At 46.7% G+C, this 25982-nt stretch overlaps 1 protein-coding gene across 14 annotated transcripts in view; it reads right to left on the bottom strand.

Moving 5' to 3' along the window:
- The window catches only part of PDE4DIP (phosphodiesterase 4D interacting protein), a 1465918-nt gene that overhangs the window by 220125 nt on the left and 1219811 nt on the right, over nt 1-25982 (bottom strand). The window lies entirely within an intron of this gene.

Here is a 25982-nt window from a genome sequence, read left to right as displayed (position 1 = left end):
CACCCGAATGTTTCCAAAATCATATTATTAACATAGGGATGTATTTCCTCCTAAATGTGCTATCTCACTTTCACTTGAATCCGGACATAAATCTAACTTTTTTCCTGATCCTCCTCCTGCAGTAGATCGGGTCATGTGCTTGCTTGATTTTAGGCTATCCTGTGAACTCCTCAGTCTAAAATATAATCCTTTTGAAAAATCCTGCATGCTGTTTGTGACCATTGGGTGGTCCTAATGCCTTACAGAATGTAGGCCCCAAGTGGTCTCAAACACTAAAAGGTTTAAAGTGCTTTTGCATTTGATGTCATGCACGACTCATGCCCAAGGGTAGAAGCTCAGGTGTGCTAATAGGTTTTGAAAAACGTGTTTTGTTGTTAAGGAATGCTCCTTTCTCAGCAGACCGCCACCCCTCTCCTGGCAATTGCTCACTCGGTCACTTCATATAGTATTGAGTACTGTTCTCTTAGCCCATAGTGGTTCACCCTTGTATGATCCTCCATCAACCACATAAAGCAGAATAAGTCAATGTCTATCAATTGACATAACAGAACGGACTGAGGAGGGGAGCAGATACGCGTGCAGAGAGGGCATGGCTGAGTTAACTCTCTCAATTTTCGATTCCCCCAAAATGATGCTGCATATTCTTTACATGTGCTACGCACAGAATGCTTCGGCCTCGGTGATGTGAATATCCCACAGCACAGGTATAAAGAAAACCATTTACTCAGAGTACAATAGTCAAGAAATCAAGACTACTATGCTAATCCGGTGCCGTTCCCATTCATGCCAATAACCACTGTGTACTCTGAAAACAAAAATAAATCCTAGAAACTGTTTAATTTGGTAAGAAAGTTCAGTACCTCAAATTTCATACTTTGCTCTTTTGTGTTTCTATTGCCTAACAGAACAGACACCCCTTCCCGGTTGCCACAGATCTTTCCTTTAATTAAAAACATTAAAATGCCTTCTCCACAAAGCAAAGAATTGCGGTGGAGCACTAGCCTATAAAAGGTCTGAAAATGATAATGCTATGAACATTTCCCAGAGTCTAAACGCAGAGAGCTGGGGCAGCATCACCCATGTTTAGCCATGCCATACATCTGCAATGACAACACACTGGAAAACTCACACGATTTATTTCATTTAACCTAAATGTACAAAATGAATATGTATTTCTATTGTGATCATGACTCCTCAAATTTAGAAATATTTACCCTGAGATTTTTTTCCAAATTGTTATAAACTTCAAATGATGTAAATCACGGATACGTGCTTTATTCAATGTCAATGAGTCTCTCTCACCAATGGGTGCTTATTAAGTACCCCCTTGTGCTGTATTACATCACCCTAAATTGGCTCTATGGGGTAGTCTGGTGGAAGCTAGTATTTCGTTTTTAGCTTCCCCAAGGGTGCAAGCCGATTTATCGCATAAGCAGGCTAATGTACATTTATAGTAGCCATTGAAACACCAGTAGGCTTTTTTGAAAGTCACACTCTCAGCCATTTTGTTTTAGGGGCTTCCTTTGTTCAGAGAAACCATGAGGCAGGCCTAAAATAAAATAGCCGACAGTGACGTTACATATGGGGAAAACCCTGTTCCCGCGCTGTTCTGACACATTTATTAAAGGTTGGCATGTTGGCTTACATGCTGAACGAGTTTGCCACTATAAACTGCTGTAGCTGATTTGAGACCTAACCTGGCCATACTGCTGTGATTGGCGTCTCTTGCCTGTGCTCCTGTTTGCATTTGTGAGAAAGTGACTCCTTAACCCCAAGAGGGGAGTCTCTCCCTGTGAGGTTCCACTTAACGCCACCCCTAGGAGTATTATTGCATAGTGGGTTCACCATCTAGCCTCACAGGAAGGGCCTCCCCCGTTGCGGGAAGTGACCGAATCCCTCGATTCATTACAGACCCTTGACCCATTGTAATTGTTATCGTATATTTATAACACGCTTAATACCCAGAGGTTTCTAACTGAGGACCCGGGGATCGAACCTGTGTTGCTCTGCATTGTCTTGCTTCCAAGATGAGCGTGTTGCCCCTCAGCTATCCTCCCGAGACAATCCTTAAGACTCCAAATGTTTTATGTGTCATCTGTGACACATGAAAGAAAAGGATGCAGAAATATCAGTGGCTGAGAAGCAGAAATAGAGCCTACACCTTTGTGGGACTGTACACCACATATGTTCCACAAAAAAGAAAGAAGGGTTATAGTTCTTAAAGAACCACTACTTGAACTTAGACCAAAAGACAGCAAGGGTGCAAAGAGGGATTTGGACGTAGGAATCCCTGGCGAAGTAAGCAGTGCTAAGTTAATGAAAGGTAACATTTCCTCAAACCGGTGATAGCCATGAGTGGAATTTTTCAAGGTCCTTTTTGAAGTGGTTTCAGATAGTCTACAGGATATTATTGACCTGCTCAGAAGGAAAAGGTACCAGTGACATTTTGTTTGAATGCTGCTGCCCATTAAGACAGGCAAGGGTCTCAGTGAAACAGTGCAAGCGTCACGAGAACCATTGAATAACAGAGAGCAAACATATAAAGACATCAGTTTCTGGATTTTATTGATCAATGCTTAATAGAAATTCAGGGGACTCTTCCCTGTCTAGATATACTTGATAATACGGTTGAAATTGCAACTTTGGAATGTAGTGAGATGTCTAAATCTACCATATGCTGCCATTTTTGGCTATTGTGTAAGCATTAGGATATGTATTTGCCAGGCACTTCCATAATGGTACTAATTGGCCATTAATGGTAGCAGCCACAAAATGGTGGATGTACATAGGCATATAATAATAGTGCCTGGAAAAGCACATAATATACATTTTTTTTTATTTATTTAGGTTTTATATAGCACTACACCAAAGCGCTGTACATAAGGTCAGAACGGTACAACAAAAGGAAAATAAAAATAAGGAAACCCAGCAAACATCTGCATTTACATTGACATTGCTAACCAGAATGGTGTAGGTGAGACCTTAGGGCGTCTCGGAATGTAGAACAGAGAGAATCTGAGTGAAGAGAGAGGAAGAACAATCCAGTGTAGAGAAGCAAGAAAGGATAATGATTGAAAGCGAGACTGAGCACAGGGAGGAAGAGGGACAGCACAAAGATAACTGGAAGATGAATGAAGTTAGCGAGAGGGGATATAAAATGTAACAAAGAAGAAAGATATTCAGGTGCAAGACCATGGAGAGATTTGAAGACTAGACACAAGAAATTGAATTTTCGATGCTGATGGAAAGAAAGCCAACTGAGATTAGCGGCAGAAGAAGAGATAGAGTTGCGGGGAGCTAAGAGGAAAAGTACGCAAATTGAGGCATTAAAGACAGATTTCAGGGGAGCTAAACGAGTCAGAGGGAGCCCAAAGAGGGCAGAGGAACAGTAGAAAAGACGAGAGAAAATTAGAGAAAACAACAAGAGTTTAGTGGCCTCAAAAGTCAGGAAACTGTGAGCTTTCCGAATGTTATGTAAATGAAAGAGTCTAGCACGTGAAGATAAAGAGATGTGATGATTGAAAGAGCAATCTGAATCTAACTGCAGTCCCAAGTTACAAGCTGTAGGAGAAATAGGTAACTGAGAACGTATACAAAAGAGGGGGAAAGAGGAAGAGAAATAGTGGTATTGGGAAAGAAAAGTACTTCAGTTTTAGTGGCATTGAGTGCTGAGAAGTGAGCCATCATCCAGGATTTAATAGCAAGAAGACAGGAGCACAGCGTATTGTGGATGTCTAAGGAGAAGAGTGGGAAAGATAGAAAAAGCTGAGTATCATCAGCGTTAAAGTGATGGGACCGACCGAAAGAAGAGATAACATCAGCAAGTGGAGATGTATAGAGGGAAAAAGAAAAGAACAGAGCCTTGGGGTACACCATACATGAGCGGGGATGTGTCAGATGAGGCCCCGGCACAGGAGACAGATATGTCCTCTGGGACGAGTACGATTTGAACCAAGAAAGGACAGACCCAGTAAAACCATTGGAGGAGAGAACAGTTAGTAAAAGAGAATGATAGACCGAATCGAAAGCTGCAGAAAAATCAAACAAGATAAGAAGAGAAGAGTGTTTAGAGTTACGTGCAGACAGTAAAGAAATCAGGGTAGGATAGAGTTATGAGAAACAAAGGTAGAGACTTGAGAGTAGACAATTTGTTTCAGGATTTTAGAAAGGTACAGCAAGAGCGAAATAGGATAGGAATTGGAAGCAAGGGACGGATCAGCAGAAGGTTTCTTTAAGATCAGGATGATGGAGGCATGTTTGAATAGAGAAGGGAAGGTTGAAGTGCATAGACAAGTATTAAACAAAGTTGTAAGGTACCAAACAAGAGAGGGGTAGACTTTAGGAATGAGTGCTGTTGGGATGGGGTCTATTGGGAAAGTGGTTGGGTGAGCCCAGTCAGCAAACAAGAGGTCTCATCGTTGGAAATTGTAGTAAAACATGTGATTGTCTCCCTAGGAAGTAGGGAAGAGAGAGAAAGAGCCATTTTCAAGATGGAAGATTTAAAGGCACAGCGAAAGGAAAACCCCTTAGACATCTAAATATGTCTACTTACCGCACTAGAGCATTTGCAGCACCAATTAAGCCATTAACTCTCAGAACACAGCTTTGAAATAACCCAGATATGCACTTCAAACACACAGTTTGATGTTACTTCTTGGTAAAGCAAGCTCAGAGAGATTCCAGGAGGAGAGTGTGTTTTTTGGGTGGGGAGGTATAGGTAGTTGATTGAAATGGCCATAGAGATTAGCATGGACCTAACCAGTCAATGAGCGGTGTGAAGGCATCATGAAGTAAGACACAGACAACAGATTCAAGATTCAAAAAGTAATTTATTAACTCAAATGTCAGGATGGTAGTAAGGCATCACTTGCCCTATGCAAAGGTGGGATTTCCTTACCTGAACGGAACTAATGAAAGTCTGAGTCAAACAGTTCAACTTAAAATTCGATCTGTGTCCAAAAACGATGTTTGCCCTCAATACTAAAGCTAAACAGTGTGTAGCGGTGTCAATAATCAAAGAAATACTGATCAACAAAGTTCCAAGCATCTTCCAGCGCTTAGCTTCCGTTTCAGCTTCCCTTCCCCAAGTTCCAAAAAGTCTCAGAATTACCTCTCTTGCACTCCAGGTAATACAGTTCCACACAATCCTCGGGGTTCTCTTCCCCAAGACTTCAGCTCCACCATTTATACTAATTTAAGTCTTTGAAACAAAAGATTCAACACCACTCCAGGTCAGCTTGACCATGTTCCTGGATTGTCTCATCCATTCACTGGCAGTGCTCCTTCTTTGTTAATTGGTCATAATGTTTTTTCGCTCTCACAGTTCAGGGCTCACTGGTCTAGGCGCAGTCGTCAGACCACATGGTCCACCCATCACAGGATCCCTCTATTTGTTGGCCTCTTGGCTTTATGGACAATATTCACACTTCTCTGGCTTCTTCTCGGTGGCTCTACCAGAGTATGTCACACACCTTATGACATTCGGAAACTGGCTTTTTGGAAGCCTATTTTTGTGGCACTCCGCCAGTTTAATATGTGCGCTAAACATGCGCACAAATACGGTACTCTTTGGGTGCCGTTAAACTGGAGGAGTGCCACAAGAAGCCTTGTTTGGTGTAAATGAAAGTGTTCATATACACCCCGGTGTTGTATATGGACACTTTCATGTACACCAAAGCAAGCAGCTTCAACGTTACATTGAAGCTGCTTGCTTTGGTGTACATGAAAGTGTTCATATACAACACACAGGTGTATTTGAACATTACCATTTACACCAAACCTAGCAGCTTCAAGGTTGCATACTGCAACGTTGAAGCTGCTCGCTTTGGTGTAAATTAAAGTGTTCATATACACAGCACGGGTGTATATGAATACTTCCATTTACACCAAAGCGAGCAGCTTCAACGTTGCAGTATTCAACCTTGAAGTTGCTTGCTTTAAATGAAAGTGTTCATATACACCGCACGGGTGTATATGAACACTTTCATTTAAACCAAAGCAAGCAGCTTCGACTTTGCAGCATGCAACGTTGAAGTTTCTCGCTTTGAATGAAAGTGTTCATATACACCGTACGGGTGTATATGAACACTTTCATTTAAACCAAAGCAAGCAGCTTCAACGTTGAATCTGCTCACTTTAACGTTGGTTAAACGTGGTGTATATTTGCTCGCCTATACACCACAGTAAGCAGCTTCAACATCCTGCAATGTTGAAGCTGCTCACGTTGGTGTATAGCAACGTGTTCATCTATGCTCTCGGCAGCATTTTCGTAAAATAACGAAACTGTCGTTATTTTACAAAAATGCTGCAGAGATTGGATTGCGCCCGTAACAGCTTAAAACAGGTGCAATCCTCACAGATCGCTGTCGTGCTCTACGAGGACGCCCAGTCCCACTTGAGAATAGCAGTGGAGCCTGGGCATCCTCTTTTGGCGCAGTGAATTGTGCTGTTTAGCACCTTCACTGTGCCAAGATGAGAATATGGGCCTCGGTATTCACCAGATAGTCAATGTGCTCACTTTCGAGTTTCATTTAGTTTGGTGTTAGAAAAATGCTTAATATGCTACATTTCAAGTTCTCATTTGGTTCTGTATTCAATATGTATGTAACACATTTATTTTCAGGTTTTCCTTCAGTTTGGAAAAGCATCCACCTCTTTGCTACAAGCTGGGAACAGCCCCGGCTGCCTCTCCAGACACTCACCAGTCTTGGGCATAGTTTCGCAGTGACTCCTGATGCTTCTCCCAGGCTCGCGAAGTGCGTGCCAGCGGCTGCGAGCCCTGCTCGCACATGGGGCCTGTCTTGGCCTCGCTGGTTGCTCTGCTGCCTCCTTTTGGCCACGCAGAGTGTCCCACTCCCTCCTGCAGCCCCCGCTCCTGGTTTCTTTGACACAGAGTCTCCTGCCCCTGCACAACCTAACAGCCCAAATTGCCTTGGCATGGGCAGGTTTTCTGGGCTTTGTGCCAGCATACTGGCTCCTCCGCAGGTTCCACCACGATTACCGCCTGTGAACACGGGTCCCCTGCTGGTCTCCGTACCCACATGCCTCCCTGTTTCTCCTCTTACTGCAAATGTTGTCTTTCTTTATACACCTGCAACCCTTTGACAGGTTGCAGGTGTGTACTTCCAATTGGTTTTGCCAGACTATGATTAAGAGGCCATGCCTGACCTTCACTACCCTTTGCAGGCATCTTCCTCGTCCCAGTACTAAAGTGGTGACATGGTCTAATGTGCATTACTTTCAGTCTCCTCTTCCTCGTGTCAGTACTGTCAAGTGTCACAGGTGGGGAACTGAAGGGAACTTAAAGGTTATATAAAACTGAATAGCCCATAAAGGTTGGGGGAGGGTATGTTGGTCATCAATGGGAAAACAGGGATACCATGTCTCGCCTGAAGCCACCCCACTCCCAATACTCAAGGACCCACCACCCAGGTGATCCTCCCTCACTTTTCCACCACCAGGGTCAGAATCCAAAAGCGATGACCTTTCCCTGGACACCTGTGCAGAGGATCCCAGGGGAATAGGAGTTAGAATAACTCAGGTTTCTCACAGTGGTTAAAAAATCAAAAACCTACAAGCTGCGTTTCCCTTCTCAGATCCCATCTCCCACTAGCTTTACTCCAAGACAGTAGTGTTGGCTATAGGTGGCACCTTAGCCACTACAAATTAAACTGATATGTTGGCCTTGCTTACAGAATAATTTTACAATAAAGATCATTGCTTAACTTGAGTATTTATTGGGCTCCCAGAGTGGTCAGATGGAGGTTTAATGGATTTGTGGCAAATTTAAACATTACATTCTTATTAGCTCCCCTTCCAAGATCAGACCGACCTGATAAAAGACATACAGTGGGTCAAACAGGGTCCCTCAATTCAAAAATACAAAGAGTAAACATGGTAATTTTGGTGAATTTCCTGAAATGTGAGCAAGATATTTTGAGTTTTACTAGGGCAATGGGATCAATAAAAACCATCACGCTCTATTTTTACAAGCAAGCCAGTGGCGAATTTCCCCTAGAAAATACTGGTTTTTGAATAATTCTATACCATAATCTCAAGCTTAAAGTTCAAAAGTACATAATCTACACTCTACATCTATATGCTTAAAAGTAAAATGGAAAAATACATTTACGACGGAGCACAAGGTTGACCCTTTGGTAAAAAGTATGAACGCAAAATGATCAATGTTATATGCCATGGTTCTACCTTGCTTAAAGGGTTATGAGGAATATTAGTTTATAGATTGGGAACTAAATTAGTTTGTATTTTTGTATTTTAGCTATTTTTGCACATTTGCAAATGAATATGCAGGAATAGATGGTTATTTGCACTTTCTTCATGTCAAATCAGTCTTTCATGTTGGGCCCTGTACTAACATGATGTGCTGCTCAGTATTAGGACCGGTATCTAGCTCAGCCAATCAGAAACCAGCCCATCTCTTCCAATGATTCGTCTGAGAGTCTGATTGACGGGTGAGTCTATACAAGTCCCAAGGTACTCACTGGGTACCGACCGGTAACCCTGCTAGCATAATGTCTCGATTAACACAAGTATGGTCTGGTCAATCCCTAATCATTACTACCAGACACTTTCTGAATCAGCATTACTTATCTATAGCATGCACCTACATATTAACTTACTTTTAACAATGTTTAAAGACTTTTGGCATAAGGTCTATTTTCTTAATACTTTTTGTGTGCAGATTTCTTCATTCAAATTATTGTTTTACCCTATATTCGTTTGGAACAAAATATCCATTCGGGATTACCCTTTGTTCAGCACCCACAGTCTTAAAGACAATGGGGAATGTGTTTTAGCCATTTGGGCTCTCGCCTGTAACTGATTTTGTCAGTTTTAAGGTATTATTTCAAGTGGGCCAGGGATTCACTTTTAAAACGGCAAAGAAAAGGCATACAAATTCCTGCAGCACCATGCTGCACTGTGGGGAGATTAATTAAAAGATAGGAGGATGGATTGACCATGGGGATAGTTCTGCTATCGATTATGTATATTGCATCCATCCCCACCGTAGTGGTTTTACGGTGCCAGACCTTGTCCGAAAGCCGGGATATTGTGGCCATAAGGGGCTGGATATCAAGAGAGACAAGCTCTTCAAACACAACATTACAAAATTAAATGCACCAATATAACCACTTCCAAAAATGTAAAGGCACAGTATTGGTGTAAAGCGTGATCTAACTTTATGTTTCAAAATTAAGCCTGAGCAAGTCACATGTCTCCGGCGTGGCTCATTGTGCGAGTGTGTGAGCGCACGTGTGAATGCCAGCGGGGGCCTCTGGCTTACCCCCGCCAACATAACATTGGCGACGAGGACGACTCAGGAGCAGATCTCCGCTCCGACGGTGTCGGAGGGGAAGAACGTCGCTCTGTGTCGGCACGGATCCACGCGCATGGCCGGCGGCCATTTTGCTTGACCCACAGATTGCAGTGGTTGCGGCCCTGCGTTTCATCGAATTTTTGGAACCTCCACAGCCCAAGCTGCCGCAGGGCTGTGGCATCAAAAAACAAAAGGAAAAGTAGTAGTGAAGGTGAGCAGGAAGAGGACATTTTGTCACGAGTGGGCCTACCTGACCAGGCCACCTCGACTCCCACGAGAGACAACATCTGCCCGTGAGTACCATACACCACCATGGGTGAGGAGGGAGGGCAGGAGGGTGCTGCTGCCCCAGTCCAAGGCAGAATGCACAGTACTTTGGCTCCTATGCCCGAATTTGATACCATGGGCCCTCCATCTAAATTAGGACCGAAATGGCTCCTTTGGTTTCAAAAAACTGGAAATGTTTTTCAGAGCCTCGGGGGAGACAGAGGATGAGGCGAAGATTGCCATCATGGTATACTCGGCAGGGACGGACGTTCACAGGATTTATGACTCCCTCAACATCCCAGTAGTCACATATGACGCAGTGAAACAAGCACTCCGAGACCATTTTCTTCCCATGGCAAACGTAGACTTCGACAGGTTTGTCATGGGTGCCGAAAAACAACTGGAAGAAGAATCGCTAGACCAGTTTTGTGCGCGGCTAAGGCACCTAGCAAGCTCCTGCAGGTGGGTTAACGAAGAAGAAATGGTTTGCAACCAGCTGCTACAAGGGTGCAGTTCGGGGAAACTGAGGAGACGGGTCCTGAGGGAACCTGGGCTGACTCTACAGCAGATTTTGGACACGGGGAGAGCCTACGAACTGGCTGAGACCAGGGGGGCGAAGATGGATGCAGCACACACTCTAGAAAGGAGGAGGAGGCGTTTGCGATCGGATGTTCTGGTCCAGGGAGAGCTAGAAGGACACCAAGGAGTGGAGACAGCCCCACTGCATCAAGCACTGCTCCATCGTGCTCCTACTGCGGGTATGACCTGCCGCACGTGGGTGAGTGCTCAGCCAAATCGAGAATCTTTGGCCGGTGTGGCACACCAGGACACTATGCTAGGGTGTGCAGGGCAACAACACCAGTAGCAGCCTCAAGAGGGCCAGAGAGGGTGGGCAGAAGCAATTCTCGGAGAGTGAGAGGCGTGTCGGCTGTCGAACAGGGCATGCAAGACCTCAACATCGCAGAAGAGGAAGAGGATGAAGAAGAGATTTTCTTCATTTCAAGCATTGCCAAGGGTCCTGGCGGAGGTAGACAACCAACATGTACAGTACTCATCGGAGAAGTCCACATAGACACTGGGGCGTCTGTCTGCGTTCTAGCAACCAAACACTACAATGTACTCCCAGGCCCGCCAGGCTTGACAGAATCCACAGCGGGGATATACGCATTTGGAGGAGACACACCCCTTCCCATCCAAGGAGTGTTCGTGGCTCCAGTATCTCATGGACAGAACAAAATAAAAGTGAGATTCTTCATTGCCAGCGTAAGCCCACATTCCCTTTTGAGTTGTGCTGCATCAGAAGCACTGAACATTGTGCACTTCACTTTGGCGGTGTATAATGCTGATCTGGAACGTCTGTTACGACGCTTTGATGATTTTCAACGGCATAGGGAAACTAAAGGCCGACCCCATACGGATGCACATTGACGGGTCAGTGAGACCGACAGCGCTCAAACATCGCCGCATACGTTCCATCTACGGGCACAGGTGGAAAAAGAGCTACAGTCATTGGTCGACTTAGACATTATTGAAAGAGTGGAAGGACCTACCCCTTGGGTCTCCCCAATTGTAGTGGCCCCAAACAGCCGGGCGCAGTACGCATCTGTGTGGATATGAGGCTGCCCAATGCAGCAATCAAGAGAGAACGCCACCTCACGGCCACCCTAGATGATATTGTTGGCGAACTTCTGGGAGCAAAAGTTTTCTTAAAACTGGACCGGAGATCTGGCTACCAGCAGTTGGAGCTCCACCCCGAGTCGAGATATATCACCACCTTTACGACTCTCGAGGGGCTCTACCAGTACAAAAGGCTCAGCTTCGGGCTCTCGTCCGCAGCAGAGGTCTTCCAAAATGCCATCAGGGGGGCCCTGTCAGGACTCAATGGAGTAATCAATATGTCGGACAATATCCTGGTCTTTGCACGGTCAGAGGCTGAACATCTAAAGCGCCTCGAAAACACCCTTGAGAGACTTTGCAGCCTCGGTCTGACCCTGCACAAGGAAAAGTATGAGTTCTTGAAGGACAGGCTGGAATTTTTTGGCTTCATATTCCACGCTGGGGGCATCTCCCCAGATCCCAAGAAGGTGAAAGATATTCAAGAAGCAGCTCCGCCAGCGTCCCCAGCAGAAATCAGAAGCTTCCTGGGGATGGTCAACTATTGTGGACGATTTATTCGTGACCTAGCCTCCTTGTCAGAACCCCTGAGGGCACTTACCAGAAACTACGTAGCGTGGACCTGGACAGGGAAAGAACAGAGGGCGTTCACGGCCATCAAGAATGCCCTATCGGGACAAGAGACCATGGCCTATTTCAACCCGGACCGCGTGGGGCTGGGAGCAGTCCTCATGCAGGCTGACCATCAGGGGACCATGCGACCCACCGCCTACGCTAGCAAAGCCCTCACTGAGACAGAGAGGAGATACTCACAGATCGAACGTGAGGCCCTGGCCATATTGTGGGGGTGCAAACACTTCCGGATCTACATCCTAGGGAAGCCAGTTCTCACTGTAACAGATCACAAGCCTCTCATCCCGATTTTGCCAGGCACCTCGTCCAAACCACCACCTCGCATAGAAAGATGGATGCTCTCGCTCATGGAATATGGGGTCAGGCTACTCTACCGCCCCGGCACACACAACCCAGCGGACTACTTATCACGCCATCCAGGCACCTGACGACCCAGGGACTCACAGGAGGTGGCTGACTGTATGGAGGCGATACATCTAGTGGTGGAATCGGCATTGCCTGTTGCCCTAGCGCGCCAAGAGATCGCGGACAAATCCAACACAGATGAAGCATTCCTGAAAATTAAGGAAGCGGTGGCCAGTGGGGAGTGGCATGAAGTCCTCCAGAACAACTCCCGTAAGAGCGTGGGGGCGCAAAAAGACCTGCAAGCACTCTGGAAGGCGCGCCATGAGCTGTCGGTAGCAGAGGAAGGTCTCCTGCTGAGAGGCCACCAGATCGTGATTTCAAGAACGCTGGTGGACAAAGTCCTGCAGCTCGCCCACAAAGGTCACCAGGGGATGGCTAAAACGAAAGCACGTCTTAGACTGAAGGCCTGGTTTCCCGATCTGGAAAGCAGGGTCGAAGAATTTGTGAGAGCTTGCATCCCCTGCCAGGCAGCGAGTCCTGCGGAGAGGGGGCCGCCCATTCAGGCCATGGAGAGGAGTGACCGCCCATGGGGGACGGTGCATGCTGACTTCGGGTCAACAGGCCGAGGAACACACTTCTTGGTGGTAACAGACCAGTGGTCATGCTATCCGGAGGTAGAGTTGGTTGACTCCACGGCCAGCGACCACACCATCCTAGCCATGGAGATGATGTTCGCCACACATGGTTTTCCCATGGAGATATGCTCGGACAACGGAGCACCGTTCAAAGGACAGCAATTTGCTTGCTATTGTGAGGAAAGGGGAATAAAACATTGTAAAGTCACCCCCCTCTGGCCAAGGGCGAATGGAGAAGTAGAACGCTTCACGTGGACGCTCAACAAAGTTTTCCGCATATCGCTGAATGGGGGGGGCGACCTCCGGCGCAACCTGTTTGACTTCCACCGAGAATACCGCACGACCCCGCACCAATCCACGGGGGTCGCACCGGCGGAGGCCCTTTTCAAATGGGTACCAAGAGGACTGTTACCTGAAGCTGATGATCGAGGTCCGAGAGAGATCGACAACAACCACGTGCGAACGGAGAGGGCCGCTCAAAACGAGAGAGAGACAATCCAGCGAGGATTACCAGAGAAATAGATTGCAGTGGGAGACATCGTGCTGGTGTGGAATCGGAGATAGGAAGGAAAGTTGTCGATGCCATATGAAACACAACCGCTGGGAGTGACACACATCAATGGGTCTATGGTCACTGCAGCCAATGCCCGAGGGACAGTCACCAGGAACGTATCGTTCTTCAAGCGCATAGGAGCTGCGAACTTGGAAGAAGTCGTCATGCAAGGCCCAGATCAGGAGACAGAAGTGCCACAGGGAAGCGATGGACTGCCAGAGACTCCAGGGACACCAGAGCTGAGACACGCAGGTACCCGAGCCGGGCGGGGTGCAAGCCGCCGCAGAGGTTCCACGACTTTATTATGGACCCTGCCTCGTAACCAGTGAAAAACTGTCAGTTGCAATTTGAATAGATCACTGTTGATTCTAATGTTTGATAATGTTTATTGTTCAAGGGAAAAGGGAGGGATGTTGCGTAGTGAATACGCTGATGTACGCATGCGCGAGCAGGATCGAGGCTTGCGCATGCGCAGTTGAGAATAAAGACGGTCCTCTGGCAGTTGGCACCGGGGACCTGAGCAAGTCACACGTCTCCGGCGTGGCTCATTGTGCGAGTGTGTGAGCGCACGTGTGAATGCCGGTGGGGGCCTCTGGCTTACCCCCGCCAACATAACAGCTGTGCGTTTTGTTAGGGCTATATATTACAGTGCAGGAAAAATGTGATCAGCTGCTCTGGCTCTCGCTTGCATCGATCGACTCCAGAACTCCTGGTCTCCGGACATGACATCGGCAGCCCCAATTGTAGCGTGCATTACGTCCGCTAGCTCAGTTCCATTTTTCGGCATGCAGTTCGGAACACAATTAAATTACTATGTCCCCCTAACTCAGTACCCCACCTATTCTTCCCATTATCCCCCTTGCTCAGCAGCCAAGGGAATCTGTTCCCATGTCAGGGTAGCATGCACAAAAATGGAACAACTTTTTTGTGAGGAACTAATAAACTTTCCTTTCCTTCTTTTTCTTTTTTTTTTCTCAACAAAAGTCAACGATAGAGAGCAAGCAAACATGTGTTCCAATCAGCATAAATGTGCATTCACATCCCTATTATCACTCACCTACAAGAATCTTAAAGAATCTTTTAGAAGCAGGGAATGAAGAGAGGATGGGGAATCTGTGGGAGAAAAATCCATAGAAAGTTGTTGGCAAGTAATTTTACTTCAATGGATTGCAACCTCCCACAGCAGTAACCAAATGAGAACTTTTACACCAAACACCTCTGTAACACTGCTTTCCCAAAACGGACATCCCTACCCCCAGCCAGATTCAGACTTATGTTTTGAGATGGTGTGCAAAGAAGCCCATGTTTCAGTGTTGAAGATATCTTGCATTGGCAAGCCCCTTTGGAAGGGGGAAGAGGCAGCCACCCCCCTTGTGGAATGGGCACGGAGACCAGGTAGAACCTCTTTTCCCTCCTTGTCATGGTATTCTGCTATAAAAAGGCTGATCCAAAGTGACATTGTTTGCTTGGTCACCAATTCAATAAATAGCTGGTCATTCAAAAAGTGCAGGAATTGGGCCTGCACAAATGCAGTGTTCAAGGTCTGGAGCCTGATCAAAGAGTGCAGAGGCTCTAAATGGGCTACCATCAGGAATGAAAGGCCCAACATCAGATCCCAAGCTGGGAGTATAAAGGGGGTTTAAGAAACCTAGTCGCCGGCCCCTTTAGAAACCGGGACTGAAAGAACCTTGCTCCAGCAGTGACTTAAACAGAGAAAGAGAGGCCAAGTACTCCTCTGCTATGTCCTCCTACAGGCACAGGCCTGGGACAACAGAAGCTCCATGACCACCAAAGTGGGGCACAGCATCAGGTCTTTAACTCTCTCCCTACACTATTCCACAAATGTTCTCCATCTGCCCATGTAAACAGAACAGGTAGAATGTCTGCGCATAGCCAGCACCCCTCCAATGCCTCATCCATCAAGGTACATACATTATAGGCTCTCAAGACCCATTTTATTTATTTATGTATTTATTGCTTGCTTGTTAGGCGCTTATACAATAAGACAATACTGTTTCAAAGTGCCCAGAGGGTGGCGAGGGAGCAAGGATGGGAAATACATTAAACACCAAAGTATTTAAGAGCAGGGGTGGGGGAGAGGGTAGAAAGGACACACCTACTATGCCTTGTGAGTGTTCAGAATGTGCAAGTGCAGCAAGGAAGAAGGGGTACGAGCTGGGGAGTTCGAGCTCATGTGTGAGCCACAGATGAAGTGCTAGGCATGTTGAGTGCTACACAGACTGGGGCCACGGGAAGTGTATGTGCAAAACTTCAAGGCAGAGGGTGTGCAGATGCCAGTGCTGTGGATAGACAGGAGCTGGGCAGATTGGTGTGGGAGGTCAGGGCCCCAAGGATGCATATGGGCCCAGGACACCAATCGCAGCAACTGTGGGATTAGCAGAGGAGGGAAGAAGGGAAGGAGGAGGAAAAGAGGAAAGTCTTAAGGAGCTTCCAGAATTTGAGAAGATCCTGCTCAAGGCACAGAGGGAGGGGGGGGCTATTCGATAGGAGGGAGCCCACTGAGGAAAGTGAACGGCCACCAACTCTCTGTTTAGCAAAACACTTTACACAGAAAGAGTTGGTGCCAGAGGAACGTGGAGTTCTAGAGGGAGAGTATTTAGTGAGATAAAGGTGAAGAAAGTGTGGCCCCCGGGCGCAGAAAGCCTTGTGGATGATGCAGAGGGATTTTAATTTAATCTATGCAGCAATCAGAAGCCAGTGAAGACTTTTTAATATAGAAGAGATGCAGTCCCTGGGCTTAGGGCCAAGGCCAAATCTTGCTGCCCTGTTTTGGATTAGCTGTAGGGGTTGTAAAGTGGAAGATGGAAGATTCAGGAGGAGGCTATTGCAGTAGTCAAGCCTAGAGAGAACCAGGGCTTGGGTCACATTGAGCCTATGAGGGAAAGTGAGAAAAGGTAATATTCCTTTGAGAAGCAAGAGCTGAAAGTGGAACTTCTTGGCAATGTTCCGATTGTGAGGAAGGAAGGAGAGAGAGGATTCGAAGATGATTCCAACATTTCTGGCTTCAGTTGAAGGCGCAGGGGGAGAGCCCAAGGAGGAAGGCCAGAGTGAGGGAGCAGGGGTCCCAATGGAAAGGATCTCAGTTTTACAGGCATTGAGGTAGTGATTGTTGGAGGCGCACCAGGACTGGATGGAAGATAGGCAGTCTGGGATGATGGAGGGTGCAAGAGGGTCAGCAGGGAGTTTGAAAAAGATCTGTGTGTCATCTGCATAACACTGGAAGTTGGAGGAGTAGGAGGCAATGAGGTGGGAAAGGAGAGCACAGTAGATATCTAAACGCCAGGGGGAGAGTATAGAGCCCTGGGGGACACCAGAGGTGGAGAGGGGGGAGGACAGGAGAAGGTGCCCAGGATGACTTGGGAAGAGTGGTTAGTGAGGAAAGAGGTCAGTCAGTCCAGTGCCCGTTCCGAGATAGCAAGGGTATCCTGGAGCCTTTGTATGAGGATGGAATGGTTGACCGTGCCAAAGGCAGAAGAGAGATCACAAAGTATAAGGACATCTGGGGAGTTGGTGTCCAGAGATGCGTGAAGATAGAGAGACTCCAGATTTGGATGAAGAACCAAGCCTCTCAAGTGGGACAAGAGGTCAAGCCTCTGTGGAAACCGGCATGGTGGACAAATGTTCAAATCCAGAAGGTCCAGGTAGTAAGTCCTCCTCACCCAATCTGGAGCGATTAAGATCAGGTGACTCTAGAACATACTCAACCAATGGGATGACATAATACTAGAAAGGCATCTCCCATTCCCTGAAGTAAAAGGGCCTTGCACTTCGACATGTCCCTCGTCGTAAATAGGTTGACCGATAGGGTTCCCCAAAAGAGTAAAATCTCTGAAATGACCTGCGGCAAATCTTTCATTCAAGACCAAACTCTGACATTGTCAGGGAATCTGCAAAATAATTGATCTCCAATGCCCAGAACCAAGGTCGCATGGCCTCTCTGCAGTAGGCAATGACCGCACCAACCCCTTTTTGTCGAGGTAATGCCTAGTCACTGTGTTGTCCATTAAAACAAGGACATTCTTTCCCCGGGGGGTCGATGCGAAAGCTTCTAGTGCTAGTCTGAAAGTTTGCAGATCCAGCAGGTTGATTTGCCATCAGCACTCTACCTGGGACCAAAGACTTCTCAACTGCAGATCACCACAATGAGCACCCCCACCTTTCAGGTTCCCATCAGTGACCACCTGATCCTCCGGCCAGGGGTTTCCAGAATGGCTCCCTCTGTCCTTCTAAGTTCTTCAGTCAGCTCGCTGGACAAGTTGCCAGCCAACGTTCCGAAAATCTTGAGGACATCCGATAAGATTCCTGTCTACTGTAAAATCTTGGACATCCGATAAGATTCCAGTGTACTGTGACCCTTGACTTTGAAGTAGCCACTGTTTTTTTTCTCGCTCCTTCACAGTACAAGAAAAAAAGTGGTACGTGGCAGTGCACTGCATTTTACAGCTGAAACCTAACCCAAGCAATTGAAGTCAACTAACTCTTGTATTACCAATGATTACGCCCTCAAGAATGCGATCACAATAGTTTATATCACAGAAACCGGTCAACCAATTCTCATAGGGATACCTTCAATGCATTTGATAACCTTTTAAGTGTTTTCTAAGCCATTGTTGATTATCAACAGATACAATAGAAATAATATAAATTTTAAAATAAACCAAAAACAAGGGGAGTATGTAAGAGGGCAGTATAAAGGAGCCAGATTCCCACATTAATAGTCCTTCTGGAGTAGCCCTTATTTTCTGTGGTTACCTAGGGCTGGCATGCACCAAGTCGTAGACCACAGTTGACAATTATCATTAGTGTATTTTACATAGAGAGAGAAGGGATTGTAGCTTCTTCTGCTTTCCCCTTTAGATAAGGGGCACACCATAGCCACTGAGGGACATTTGTTCCATTGGAATTAGGGTAAGCTTAGTTTCTTTCCGGAGGGAATCTAGATAGCTTGTACGTACGATTGACTTTGACATAAAATTCATCACCAATTCAAAGGGGTTTCTTACTTTTGTGTCTTAAAACTGTTTGAGCAATTTCAGAGATTCAGAGTTCAGTGTATGGTCTTCTTGGATTCGGTAGTAGCCATTGTAGGGCGCACATCCTAAGCCTGGCCTCTGGCACCAAAGAAATGTAGGAGGCCAGGAGGCGGAGAATGGCTGAAGCTGTTAGCCTGCTCGAGTTCAGTTACCACGTGACAATTTGACCAATGCCAATGACTCTCTCCTGGCCTTCTCCACCTGTGTATACAGGACTACTCGGATAAACTGGAGCTTCTGTGCAGGTGTGTGCAATCTCTAAAAATTCAGAGGGAAGCCCAAACTGTGGAGCAGCGAACAAGTGTCCACGATGATGCCTCGATACCTGCTGCAGTGACCAGTCTCAGATGAGCCAGTAGTCCAAATATGGGAAGACAAAGACTCTGCTTCTCCTGAGGTTGGCCGCCACTACTGCCATCAGCTTGGTGAACCCCTGGATGCGGAGGTCAAGCCAAAGGGAAGCACTCTGAACTGATATTGAGTCCTCCTGATGATGAACCTCAGGAAACGTCTGTGCTTTTGGTGAATCCACGTGTGAAAATAGGTGTCCTGCAGGTCCAATGATACCAACCAGTCCTTTGTAGAGCCTGGAGAATCTTATGCAGTGCCATTCCTCAGGAACTTGTGCAAGCTCCAGGGTGTGATGGAGATCGCCCCCCTTCTTGGGTACGAGGAAGTAGCAGGAGGACCAGCCCTTTACTCTTCCCCGGGTTGGGACCTCATCCACAACTCCCTTTCCAGCAAGCCCCTTGCCGCTTCTTTGATTTCCCGCTCTCTGCCTCTTGAAGGAGGACCAAGATGGCGTAGGGTGCTGGAATGCAAATCTGAATGATTTTGCTGTGATCTTCGATTCCTTTAACTTATCTAAGAATTTGTCAGCTTTGGGTGTGAAAAGGTGTTCCTCATCATAGTTAAATTCTAACAAATTTGACTGAACCTCCAATGAAAAACTGGATCTGCGGAGGTAGGCAGCACTGCAAACGACTGTCATAGTTTCCATGACTCTCCCGACGCAACGCTTTGCAAGCAGACCAGCCTGAAGAGCTTGACAACGTGCCTACTGGCCTTCATTAACAACATCCAGGGAAACCCTCTCTGACCTCACCCTCCTGTAAATTTGTTGACGCCTCTGACACGATATTCCAAAGGATATATAAAAACTTAGCAAGAACACAAGAGGCATTCACTGCCTTAAGCGCCAAGCTCCTGGATGCAAAGCCCTTCTTCGCCAGAGTGTCAGTCTTCTTCAAGTGCCTGTCTATTGGCCTCAAGTTATTAGTCACTGCCTGGACCACCAGGCCCTCAGAGCTTCAGTGCCTCAAGAGAAAGGAAAGGTCACCTGCTCAGGCTTGTAGTTTCTAGTGAGATCCCGATTGACAGTCGACGTCGAGAATGGGCGCCGTCATGGAGCCAAAATCAGATACTCAAATGCTACTTTAAACAGGAGCACATTCTCCAACTGGGGACCTTTATCAAGAATATCTGTATGGTCATACTGTATCACTGGCCTTAACAGTGCTCAAAGTTTGAGGGTCGCAACTACCTTCTCAACAATTTTGTGAAATTGGGTGTTCAGGTGTGTATATGGCACCGCTTCCTGCATCTCGTCGTCGGAGGATGTATCTAGTCTGCTCAGGTCATGGGGATCTGATGTCAATTACATGAGCTCTGCCTGGTCTGTCCGTGAAGTCAGGCACATGGCCGAGCCATACTCCTGCTAATGGCTCCAACCAGAAGGGAACGGGATCCCATTTGTCAAAGATGGAGTGCAAGAATCCTGTCCTGGACTCTGGGACATAACCCAGATCCTGCGAGTTCCCCAGGGCCAAAGGGGTAGTTGCCATGGACATTGTGGACATGCTAGGTACTCCTGTAGAGGTCACCAAGCCCAGCTCCTTCTTCAACATTGTTGAGAGGCCAGTTTTCCAAAGCTTTTGCTCTGGTTTCCCTGGGTGCAGTAGTTGATGGTGCTGCCGATGAGAGGCTGAAGCCATACCTGCCGAGGCCTTTGCAAATAAATCAAGCATGTCCGCTCTCCTTGGATGAGTTACTGTCTTCCTGGCTATGTTTATACTTCTTCATGTTGTAGGAAGAGGAGGAGGGGCAATGGTGAGCTAAACTAGAACAGTGAGACCTCTGCTTTGTCTTTTTGTGTCGCCTGCCCTTGCTGTCACTGTTTTCTCCAGAGTGGGCACCTCAGTGTCGGCCTCTGAGGATCTAGTGACCAAACGGACTGGTGACTTCAATGTGGTTCTTCCCAGCTCCAGCTTCGCCGAGTGCTTCCTTAGGGCCTTCGTATTCATCTACTGACACAAGCTGAATTGCGGCAGGTCATGTTACAGCCGCAGACAGCACACATAAACGTTGCGTGGGTTGGTGATGGGCATTTTGTAGTTGCATTCCTGGCAGCATTTGAAACCAGACGGCTTGGAGCCAGACAGTGGCACACAAAAAAAATGAGTTGATCGTGTTCCAAACAGCATGTTGAGCACGCAGAAAAAAAGGAACTGAGGTAGAGGGCAGAATGCATGCTGTACGTAGACCTGCCAAAGTAGTAATGGGCCGAGAAGTGCTGGAGCCGAGGCACGTGAGAGTTGGATGGATGGCATTGAGCTGCAAAATGCCCCCGGGCGAGATTTTCCGAGAGCAGTGGGTGCTGGGGGATATCTATCAAGATGAGGAATCTGGGAAAGAATGCAATACATTGAACCATTTTTACTGCATTGGTAGCAACTATCTCCTTGCAAAGGAGCAACATGACCAATAAGGAATTTACAAGTCCTACAACACAGCTATTTTCATCGTGGTACTCTCATGTTATTATATGAGGAATGGCCATTTTGAACATTATGCCTTGTTGGGTATAGTGGCAGGGTCAGTAACCCTGACCCGGTCATGAGGGGATAGGAACCTCTCTCAGCCTGTGGTGGGAGGCCTTCCATGGTGGATTCCAAAGAGAGTCCTACCCCAGAGTTGGATGAATGTAGTTGAGAGGGCCCTAATTCCTGTCCCCTACCCAAGTGCCTGTCTGTACTTTAACTGCGCCTGCTTGCAGCACCCCATGCTTCCTAAAAACATGTGTGCACCATGTTCTCTTTCTTGATTTCTGACCCAGTATGAACACAACAGGAGTCCATCCATGGGCAGGAGCATAGCCCGCCCGTGTCCCACGCAACCAACATTGCAGCGACGGAGTCAACGACCCAGCAAAGCAGCCAGGGGAAGATCAGAAAGCTTACACGGCCACACGGCCACAGGGCCAAACACTCACCACACCCTATCAGTGACACACGCTGCATTGAAGCCACAAAAAGACCTGTAGACCGCAAGCGACTTACGTAACACCACAAACTCCACCAGAGAATACACATACCTTGGGGGACGCACCGTCTCTAGAGCTCTGGTTCTCTCTAGGCTGGACTACTGCAACAGCCGCTTTCTAAATCTGCCTGCTACTACTCTCCGACCCTCTGCAACTCATCCAGAACAGGACTGTAAGACTTGTCCTTGGCCTCAAGCCCAACGATCGTATCTCTCCAGCCCTGAAATCTCTTCATTGGCTCCCAGTGGCTCCCTTCGGAAATACCTTTCTACTCGAGCTCTTCGCTCCTCCACGACCAGCTCCATCAGGATCAATCGCTTCTCCAAGCAACAAGTTGGTGGTAGATCTCTTTCTTCGGCTGGGGTCTCCCTCTGGAACAGCCTCAGGGACACTCTGAAACTTGAGGAGAAACATCTTCAGTTCCGGAAGCACCCCAAGACCTTCATCTTCGCTTCTGCCTTCTTTCTTCCTCTCCCCTGCTGATCTGTCTGTTTTCTGCACTGGGCATCTGGACATCCTCTGATTTCGGGACAGATCCCTGCATATCTCCCCCACCCCCAAGTGCACACCCACACTGCCTCCTGGCAACCCTTGCACTTGGGTCTGTATCTGCAGCCCTACATCCCCCGTACCTGCACTTATTGACACCCGTTGTCTGCGCTTAATTCTTGCACTTGCCACCTGCTGGCCGTACTACCTGTTGTTTTGATCTGCACTTTCCACTCCTCCCCTGCCCCTTGCATTCTCCCCTTAACTTGAGCATTCTCAATTTCACTGGGCCTAGTAAGATGTTGTTTTTGTCCTCCCTTGTAACCCTCCCTTGCTTCGTCGCGCCTTTAAACACTTGTGTATGGGCCCGATATAAATAAAATATCATATCAATAGTGTGTAGAGGAAATAGTAGTGCGGAGGAGGGAGTAGTAGAGCAAAGGCGGGAATAGTAATTAGTGCAGAGGAGGGAGTAATATTAGGGAGTAGAAGTAGCAAAGTAAGGTGGTAGTAGCAGAAGGAGTGAGAGGAGGAAAGATACAGGGAGTAGGAATGAAGGTGGGTGCAGTCAGAACAGAGAGAGGAGAACATGATACAGAGAGAGGTAAATGAACATCAGGGCGTGGGAGGAACAAGACCACATCGGGCAGTGTTTAAATGAAAGGCCCATTCCAAGATCCTCTTTAAGACACTAATAAACTGGTAGTGTAGGGATAGCTTAGAAATTTCCTGAAGGAGTCTAGATAGAGAAGGTTATTGCCTTTAGGTCACCCATTCAGACAGCCTAGAGATTAGAAAGCAGTAGTTGTTAATTTGTAGTTACTAAGTGAGGATCAGGGACGACTGGGCTAGGGTGGAAGATTACTTTTCTAGATATGACATCCCTAGCATCCAGCTGAATTAAGAATTACCTTTAAAACTTCTCTGGGAGTTGGAGTGTTCTTGAACCATCTGCAACATCACAGAGCTCACAAAGACCTCTCTGACAGAATGGAGTACAGTTAAGGCTGGATGAGGATCTATCATACACCTTAATCCACATCCAGTGATTGTGTGTGTGCCCATGAACTTTCAAGGGTGCAATCAAGCTGACTGGAAGACTGGGCTACCCCAATACCCCTGACTGCAGAACTGGTGCTACTAGGAGCAATTATAGGGCTAACTAGCTACCTGAAACTTTGTCGAAGATGCTGAAGAAATGCCTCTGATGGTGCTAGAGGCTAGTGATGCTGCAGACACCTGAGCGACCTGATGGTATAATTCTGCCTCTCTGTCCAAGGGAATTCATCTTCAGGGTTTTGCTCCTCTTGAATCCATGGGCATAGTTGGATCCCATTACCCTAAAGTCCTGTGTGCTGTTCTAAAAACACGCAGAACACATGGTACTCTACCTCTAGTCGAAGCCCTTGTTGGAACCCAAGTGGTGTGTTTGCTGCTCCCCATTACCTATTCCTTTGTTGGACATCCTGGTTTGCAGCTCTGCTGATGCTCGGACTGTAGGTGCTCTCCTGCATCCTGTCTTATAGCCCTTTGTCCCCAACATAGTATGCTAGGCTCACTATTGTGCTTTTTCATTGTCGCTGTGGTCATACTGTAGGGAAATCTATGCAAAGCAAATCTAGACATTTAAAATCAAAATGTGAGCTGCAGCTGGTGCACCGCATCTGAAAGACACTTGTGAGGAAATGTGTGATGTTAGCAGCCCATTGTGAGGAGTCAGGATTGAAACCCGGACATTAGTCAATCATAATTGTGGTTAAAGACATTTATTGAAAAAACTGTCTTGTGTCCAAAGTTCTATTCTGACCCTCACACTACAAACTTAACTCTAAGGTGAAAAAGGGAAATTTGTAACCTTGGGTGGTTTAGAAAAGTGTTCATAAAGGAAGAATAAACAGTTCTTCAAGGATAAAGGTCCTTGCTCCAGAGGGCAACTTCCTTCGCCTGATTAGTCTTTACTTCGTGAGGTTTTATACACCACAGTTCTTTGGGCCTCTCAAGGATACTGATCTTTGTTCCAGAGGGTAGTTCCCTTCCTCTGCATTCTTCTTTTACTCCTTGAGTTCTCATTATACACAATAGTCATTTGGGTTTTTCTTGGCCAAATATCACATTTGCAAAATATCTGTCTGAATTTGCAATCTTGGTTTCTTTCAGGACCACTGGTATACCTTTCTGCCAGGTTTTGTTGCTACTTCTTTCTTGTTTAACACAAACAGCCTGCTATACTCTCCTGCCAGGACTTCTGTTCATTCGGGGTCTTCGCTGGCTCCCAAAGTTGCTTATTTATTACGTTGGATAATGTATCCTCCTGATAGATTATCCTCCATCTGTTTCCTAGATAACTGCACTGTGTGCATTCACACATTAAGGGTTGTTTGTAACGTAATTCCCCCTTTTACAATATACAATTTTTTTTCCTTTCTCTCAATTAAGTTGTTCACAATTGTTTGCTCACACTCGCTGATACGCCCCGGTGTCCCCCCTGCTTCTGGGTGGACTCACTGGCTTTTGTTGGTCTTGATGTAGTCTCTTGCGGTCAGCCGATGAAGGGTTCCCGCCTGCTTCCTTCTCGCGGCCGCCTTTACATCATACACCGGCCTCCTGCAGCTTCCACTTGACACGCCTGCTTTCTCTTGGCTCCGGTAACTGAAGCGCTGCTTTCTTTCACCTCCGAACACCCAGGAGTCCCTCACTGGCTCCTGGCGTTCCCACAGCATGTCCTGAAGCAGTAGCTTCTTTCTTCTACGGACAGCCGATTGGCTCTACCACACCGATGCCAGCATTTCCGTTCTCCGTATCTCACAGAGAGGTGCAGCCCTCTCTCACCAGTTGCCATAGCAGCTGCCCCGCATTCTCTGTTTGGGCTGCTTACAATTCCCAGGCACAGGTGTGTGCCAGAAAATGCTAGAGTGCTCAGTGAGCTTGCAGACTTTTTTGCTCCACATTGCTTGATCCCTCTTCCTCGTCCCAGTATTTCGAGAATTCTGGGAAAAGAAGTCCATTGTTGGTAATAGACTCAAGGAATTCGAGTAAGCATTTTTAAAGGGTTTTAATGGCAAGTAAGTTTTGGTTGATTTACAAGTGGAATGAATAAGGTGATTTCATCAGATTGGCAAGGCAGACCGAAGTTGGAAGATTGGTGCATAGGTTTGGTGCAAGGGTTTTCCCTGTTCTTCATAGGAAAGGGAGTAGATGCATGACAATATACCATGAGGGTTTCAGACAAGGGAAGGTTATTTTCAAGGGGAAATGGGGGGGGGAATACCAAGTCTCACCTGATGGAGACTCCTCCCATTTAATCCTTTCTCATATAGCCACGCCCAGGGTCAGGATCAGAGAGCGGATGCCATCCCCACATGGGAGGAGGTCATCGCCGGGAAATCATTGATGACTCATCACACCATCTACAGTAAGAATATTTGTCCAAAAATAACTAACAAGGCTAAAATAAAATAGCTTCCCCAGTTACGAGAACGTAGCCAGCAACCTTTTGTTAAATGGAAAAACATTCCAGTCTGGGATGAAAAACACAGCATTTCATAGGAGAGTAAAAAAATGAACGTTGGCCTGCATTCTTCTGTTTGTTTTCTGACAGGATTAGGAATCAGTATTATAAAACCAACACAAACTAAAAAAATGTAAATTGTGGACAGGGGTCTGATTGCAAAGAAATTCTAGAATGTTTTCCTGTTTTTTGCAAATATTAAAGCGCTTGTATCTTTTTAAAAGC

This window comes from Ambystoma mexicanum, chromosome 1q, assembly GCF_040938575.1.
Source record: "Ambystoma mexicanum isolate Mex_15411 chromosome 1q, UKY_AmexF1_1, whole genome shotgun sequence".
NCBI lineage: Eukaryota > Metazoa > Chordata > Amphibia > Caudata > Ambystomatidae > Ambystoma > Ambystoma mexicanum.
Note: the sequence above shows the minus strand (reverse complement) of the source record. Positions and strands in the feature narration are given on the sequence as shown.